Source organism: Gymnodraco acuticeps, unplaced genomic scaffold (genome assembly GCF_902827175.1).
Source record: "Gymnodraco acuticeps unplaced genomic scaffold, fGymAcu1.1, whole genome shotgun sequence".
Taxonomy (NCBI): domain Eukaryota; kingdom Metazoa; phylum Chordata; class Actinopteri; order Perciformes; family Bathydraconidae; genus Gymnodraco; species Gymnodraco acuticeps.
Genome location: NW_022991411.1, coordinates 7,344 through 15,075, shown reverse-complemented (window position 1 = coordinate 15,075; position 7,732 = coordinate 7,344). Strand labels below are relative to the sequence as shown.

Below are 7,732 nucleotides of genomic sequence, written 5' to 3'. Positions count from 1 at the left end.
AGTGATATGCCGCGGACTGTACTTAATGTTACTCTGATCCGGTTACTTATGTTGTGGCAGATATTTCAGTGAGCTTTCTTAACGCTAATGTTATAATAGTCAGATTGCTCTGAAGATGGAGGTGATATTCTATTCATGTTCACGTTCACACAGTCGCTGATTGTTGCCGGCCGTCTTTCCTGCGACGGCAGCTTTTCTGTATTTCCTTTCTCCTGTAATATGACTTGATCGCTTTAAACTCCGCACACTGAGCTCTGATTGGTCAGCAGGCAGTGCTTTCACTGAGTTGAGCTCTTAGCCAGGTTAGCCGCTAAGCATAAGTTACCATGGAGATCTAGCCTGCTAAAAAGAGAACCAGCTTCGTAGGACCGGAAAGCCGGAGTTTTCCCTGAATTTAGCCGGCTAAGCGAAAATCCTGCTTCGTAGTATACCCCCCTGGTGTAAACGCACCTGGCCATATACTTGATTCTGATTTAAAATGCAATCCCACCATAATAACTAAGATCCCCTCATAATAACCTTCTGAATGTATTCTCATGCTGTTTACCTAAAAACTAGGACTACACATCCGATCAAAATATTCTAAAATACAACTTTTAATTCACAATCTAAAAAGTTGTACTCAGGCAATCTCTATTATTTGATTACAGTTAACTTGTTGACTTTTACTGGGAGTTTTAAACCCAAAACAATGTTTATTTCCACATAGCCATCAATGTCATCTCCCTGTAAACTTTGAAATTGTAATTAAACCGAGGGATATTGACCAACACTGAAGAATATCCGATGTGGTCAGATAACCGAGACAGATAGGAAGTTTACCAAAGAGTTTTATTGTTTATTGTTTTAAGAGTTGACAGGAATCCCCTGAATCTTCCTGTAGTTTAATGAGATCCATCGTGATGAAATGTACCAGTTATGAATACATTGCACATTCATTCTTTCATAAAATCCAGAAAGAAAAAGGACAAACAGGATCATGTATAATAAAAAGAAAATTACACAAAACATTACTTACAAATAATAAACCTTATCAGAATAATTGGGGTTAAGATGTATCAGAATTACATTTTTAACATATTCATTATTTTCAAGATAATATGCAAACATTTCCACAGCTTCACAAATCCTCAAATATGAGCTTGCTGCTTTATTTTGTCACATGACAGTAAACTGAGTCCCTCTGAGTTTTAAACAGCAATGCATTTAAAGATGCAAATATAACTGGAGCAACTATAGGGTTTCCCCCTGGTCCGTGTTGTCCTGTGATGATTCCCTGACACACTGGTGGTACTTCAGCTCTGAATGCCAGGCAAAGCCTCGGTGACACTTGCTGCAGCTGTACCGTTGCTCCACAGTGTGGACGGTCATGTGGGACTGCATACTTGCCTTATGTGCATATGTTTTCCCACACACTGGACATGGGAATGGTTTCTCTCTGGTGTGAGTTCTCATGTGTATCTTCAGGTGGGATTTGTAAAGACATCGTACACCACAAACAGAACAGACGAAGGTTTTCTCGCCTGTATGCAACTTCATGTGGCTCTTCAGGCTGGCATTGTGGGGAAAACTTTTCCCACAGTCGGGACAGCTGTACGTTTTCCGTAATGTTTTACTTTCAGCTACTTGGTTTTCGTTTAAACACGGTGATGCTGACTGAGGTTTCCTGTTGTCTTTCCAGAAATCACTGTTGACACTGTCGTCACTCTCAGCCCCAGGGAAGCTCAACGCTTTGTTTCCAGAGTCGCTGTCAGTGATTTCATTATTTTTTAACATGTTTAAACCTGACGGATGTTCCCTGGTCTCCTTCCAAAAATCACTATCAACACTATCATCAGTCTCTGGTTGTAAATGTCTCTCTGGATCTGAGTTCCTGGCTGGTTCTGGTCCTCCACAGTCCTCTCCATCAGCTTCTGTTTCCATGTGTTCAGCTGAGCTGCAGGCTGGAGGCTCTGCCTCTCTGTTCTCCTCAGTTTGATGAAGCTGTGAGGACTGAGGTTTCTCTTCATCATCTTCACTCTTCACAGGGACAGGAGTGAATGTGGACTTCATGATATCAGCCTCCTCCAGCCCTTGAAGCTGCTCTCCCTCCTGACTGCTCCAAAGTTCCTCCTGTTCCTCTTTGATGGGCTCTGGGTCCTCCTGGTTCGGCATATGCTGGTTTTGATTTCCACCTTCCGTAAACAATTCCTCTCGCTGGTGATTGCTGTTAAATGTTTCACCACTGTGGGAAAATGCATGTTTCAAAGTGCTTAAACCTGACAGGCCTTCACTGCTCTGTTTCCAAAAATCATCGTCTTCACTGTCTTCAGTCTCTGAAGAGTCTCCAGTGTTGTCCTTAGTCTCTGGTTGTAAATGTGTTTTTGGATCTGAGTTCCTGGCTGGTTCTGGTCCTCCACAGTCTTCTCCATCAGCTGCTGTTTCTACATCTTCTGTTTGATGAGACTGTGAGGACTTACCCTCACATTCATGGTATTTCAGCGTTAATTGCGAAGGGAACATTCTGTTACAATAACTGCAGTATAATTTCTGCCTTTTGTGGACTTCCATATGTTTAGTCAGAGATCTTCTCCATGCAAATTCTTTACCACACAGTGAGCAACTGAACTGGGTTTGTCTCGTGTGGATCCTCATGTGTTGTACTAAAGCCTCGCTGTCACTGAAACCTGAGTTACAAACAGAGCAGCAGAAAGGTTTCTCCCCAAACTGACCAGGCATGTGAGAACTTTCAAGATTGGAAAAAGCGATACCACAAAGTGAGCCATCATTCGGTTTCAGACTTTTCTGAATTCTGCTGGTAACCGGCAGCTGGTGCTTTCGGTCTATTACTGTTCCACGCTTAGAGCTGTGGAACAGTGGGTTAGAAGTGTGACGCTGCGAGGGCTCGCCGACACAATCGTGGTTCAAGAGCTGCGACTCCAGCAGGAAACTTTTCTCACAGACTGCGTAGCTGGGTGGTTTCTCCTCTGTGTGGGCACATATGTGCCTGGCCAGATTTCCTTCTGTTGCAAAACATTTACCACAACATAAGCAACTGAATGATTTCTCTCTTGTGGGAGATGTTTTGTGCGTCAGCTGACTGTCCTCATATTGATCTTTACGCTCTGAGGGACTGAATGGATTCTCGCTAATGGAAACGTCCTCAGTTTCCAAAGGGTTTGGACCTGAATGAGGTTGCCTGGTCTGTGTGGAAAAACAAACACCATCACCAGTCCTGGGATCTGTTTGAACCTGGTCATCAGAGCAGCTGACTGGTTTCTTACTGGTCATATATCCTTTATTTATAGATACTTTTTTATTTCTTCGATAAGTGAACCCAGACTGATGCTGCCTGGTATCTTTCCAAAACTCAATGTCAACATTGTCATCAGGTTCTAGAGATGGTTCACCACCTTTATCAGTCTCTGGTTGTAAATGTCTCTCTGGATCTGAGTCAGCTGGAGCTAGAGCTCCACAATCCTCTCCATTAAAGCCGGTTCTTCTCTGCTGCGAAGACTCACCAAGACACTTGTGTTTTTTTATCTGAAAATGCCAAAAGAATCTCCTGCTACAGACACTGCAGCTGAATGGTTTCACTCCTGAGTGGACTGCCATGTGTTGCGACATTATTCCTCTTTGAGAAAACCTTTTACCGCACACAGAGCAGCTGTACGGTTTCTCTCCTGTGTGGGTTCTCATGTGTATGTCCAGATGTGAACTAAACTGTCGCTTTTGACCGCAAATAGAGCAAGTGAACAGTTTCTTTCCTTTATGCATTCTCATGTGGGTCACCAGAAGGTAGTTGTTGGGAAACGTTGCATCACATTCAGAGCAGCTCAGTGGTTTGTTGTATTTATCGCTTTGGCTTTTGTGAAGCTGTGAGAACTCGCCAACACACTTATGGTATTTGAGCTCAGACGTGACCCTGAATCTTTTTTTACATATGCTGCAGCTGTACGGTTTCACCCCTGTGTGCGTCGCCATGTGGTATGTTAAAGCTCCTTTGTGTCTAAATGTTTTACTACACACTGTGCAACTAAATGGTTTTTCTCCTGTGTGAATTTTCCAGTGGTAGTCTAGTCCTGCTTTCTGAGTAAACATTTTACTACACAAAGAGCATCTAAAAGGCTTCACTCCTGTGTGAGTTCTCTTGTGTATATTTAAATTTCCCCTGTGTTTAAATTTTTTAGCACACACAGAGCAGTGAAATGGTTTTCCATCAGGATCATTCATGTCTTTTTCTGTCTCAGATTCTGCAATGTCTGTAGTCGTTTCATCAGTGTCAGGTTCAGAAGGGTCTCCAGGGTTGTCCTCAGTCTCTGGTTGTAAATGTCTCTCTGGATCTGAGTTCCTGGCTGGTTCTGGTCCTCCACAGTCCTCTCCATCAGCTTCTGTTTCCAGGTGTTCAGTTTGTCTTTGATGAAGCTGAGAGGACTGAGGTTTCTCTTCATCATCTTCACTCTTCACAGGGACAGGAGTGAATGTGGACTTGGTGATATCAGCCTCCTCCAGCCCCTGAAGCTGCTCTCCCTCCTGACTGATCCAGAGTTCCTCCTGTTCCTCTTTAATTTGTGGGGGGGGGCTCTGGGTCCTCCTGGTCCAGACTGCAGCTCCACTCCTGCTGCTCAGGGGAAACCTCTTCTTTAACCACCACCAGCTGCTGGACGTCTGCAGGAAACAGGAAACACATATTCAGAGAAACTGTAGAGTATAAGAATTGAAAATCTAACCACGAGTTACACTTCATTAACTTTGCAGCCCATTCCTTATCTTAAATGCTTGCCTATCATTTTGCTAAGTCCCGCCCACTCCATTTTCTGTCAATTACACATTTTTTCCAGATGCTCCGGAGAGCTTCAGGACAACAGGTGAGTTAGTACTGTATCTGATATAAAAGGAAGTTACACTGCTTAGTTTGGACAGGGAGAGCAGGGGGCGAAGTTTCTACTTTTCCGTTTAAAGATAGAATTTGCTACGCATAGGTTTGTGTAATTCATGATCATGTTAGCTATCAGGGTTAGCTCGGCATTTATTGGCTGTATGAGCTGATGGTGCATTGCATACAGAGCAAATATACAGGCGTAGTATGAGCCAAGATCTGAAAAAAATCTCAGAATTTTGACTTTTAAAAGTAAGCTCATAATAAAAAACAAGCCTAAAATTGCATTATAACTTGTTTACAAGTTATTTGCCTTACATTGTACTGGGTTTTTTTAAATAACTTTTTTTAGGATATCTAATAAAAAAAAAACGTTATATCAATAAATATAACCGTTGTTTTCTTAAAGGGGACCTATCATGCAAAATGCACTTATGTACGTCTTTTATACATGAATATGTGTCCCCGGTGTGTCAGGGAACTCACCAAGTGTCAGAAAACACAACCCTCTCTCTTTTCCTCCTTACCCAAATCTCTAAAAAAGGGGCTGTAACGGATCTGATACAGATTTGGATTATTTTCTACGTCACAGAAGTGGTGCTCTGCTTAGTGATCAATTCTCCACCTATCAGGGGAATGAGAGGTTGGACACGGCCGGCCATTGCCGCTCGAAAGCGCTGGAGACGCTGTAGTACATATGCCAGGCCTGTAAGTGGCGCTGTAGTCTGCCACAAAAGCAGCGAAGAAGACTTCCCTTGCATGGTTGCCATGGTTGCCCTTCTGTTTATTCTCCGCTGTGGCTCTTTTTCTCCCTCCCCGAGGCAAGCGTTTGCGCCTCCTGCTTTAAAACAAATGAATAATGACTATATAAATCATATGTAAGGGATAATGCAAACCTAGCTGCTACAACCCGCTGCTGCAGATACACGCTCTACAACATCAGGAAGATACGTCCCCAGCTGACTCAGAAAGCGACTCAGGTTCTGGTCCAGGCTCTCGTCATCTCACGCCTAGACTACTGCAACTCCCTCCTGGCTGGTCTACCTGCATGTGCCATCCGACCTCTGCAGCTCACCCAGAATGCAGCGGCTCGTCTGGTTTTCAACCTTCCTAAATTCTCCCACACCACTCCGCTCCTCCGCTCCCTTCACTGGCTTCCGGTAACTGCTAGAATCCACTTCAAGACACTGGTACTTGCTTACCATGCTGCGAATAGATCTGGCCCTTCCTACATCCAGGACATGGTTAAACCGTACACCCCAGCGCGTGCACTACGCTCTGCATCAGCCAAACGGCTCGCTGCACCCTCACTGCGAGGGGGACCCAAGTTCCCATCAGCAAAAACACGTGGGTTTGCTGTCCTGGCTCCAAGATGGTGGAATGAGCTCCCCATTGACATCAGGACAGCAGATAGCTTGCACATCTTCCGGCGCAGACTGAAAACTCATCTCTTTCGACTCCACTTCGAGCGATAGAACGATTAACAAAGCACTTATATACTAATAAAGGACTGGCTTACCTAAAGCCATTTGAGTAGCACTTGAAATGTTTTTGATCTATGAAACCTGATGTACTTATATGATTCTGTTTTCTTCAAGGTTGTGTCTTCCTGGTCGAATGTACTTATTGTAAGTCGCTTTGGATAAAAGCGTCAGCTAAATGTAATGTAATGTAATGTAATAATGTGCAGCGACGCGGTCATTATGGGGAAAAGAACACCGACAGGCTGATCAGGAGCCCGACGCGAAGCGGAGGGATCTAGATCGGCATGAAGGCACATTATGCAATGTGCACATTATCCCGCTTATTACATGGCCACATTTTCAAAAAAGTAACAACATGACTCCCAATATTAATTGAAATGCTTTTATGGATTTAGAAAATGATTTTATTGATTTAAAACATAGTTGTATGTATTGATTTAAATTGACAAGCATCCGCTAAGAAAAATAGTCCGTTGTTACTGTTTGAACTAACGTAGCAACGGCAGGAACTGCTTTGATAGTGTTTTTGAGGAGCTTTTTGATTACAGATTTGAAAACATCGTTGCTTGCTTTAAAAGTAGCACACTTCATGATGTCAGACCTTGGGAAGTATCTAGATATCCCTGCCCTAATGCCAAAGGAACTGCACACTGAATATGTGTCGCCGTTTGATGTCTATGTCTGGACCGCTGCGTAAAAAGGAGGGTTTCTGCCCCGTTACTTCTCTTCTTACTTCTATAAGAATAAAACACGGAGGACGGAGATCTCTTTTTGTCCCCCGGTCCTCTCCCTGCTACAGCCCAGCAGCTGATCTCAGAGCACGCTCCCCTCTCCTGCAGGGGGGCGTGGTCAGCAGCAGGGGGGCGTGGTCAGCTGCAGCTCACAGAATCAGCCCCCTGCAAAAACAGCGCTGGAAAGAGCAAATAGAGCGAAATGAGGCATGGCTCAAATGCAGGATCTGTTTGGTATTTTGAAAAGAAAAACTATATTTATATACTTTATATAGGTCCTACAATATATTGTTCAAATATAGCATGATATGTCCCCTTTAATTTGTGAAACATAACTTTGAACAAAGCTTTGTTTTTGATTGTGAAGTGTTGGTTTCAGATTTGTTTTATTTTTAACATTATATATTATTTTAGATTGATCTTCTTAATATAAGCCTCTAGACCTACATCGTAGGTCTGATGTGCTGCTGTGAAACACTGGAGCCCCCAGAGGGACTGTGCTGTCACCATTCCTGTTCACCCTCAACTCCGGCTCATGCTCGTGCAATTAATCGTATTTTAATCTCAATTTTGGCTTGCAACGATTACGAAAACAGCTTAATCGAAATAAAACGATTATTTTTGCTGCATTCCCTTTCGCAAAGATGCTCTCAATTTGT

The 7,732-nt window shown here is 43.4% G+C and overlaps 1 pseudogene; it reads right to left on the bottom strand.

Annotated features, from left to right (window-relative positions):
- Positions 1-812: 812 nt before the first annotated feature.
- LOC117532444 lies at positions 813-4,645 on the bottom strand (annotated as a pseudogene).
- Between the last annotated feature and the right edge of the window lie 3,087 nt (positions 4,646-7,732).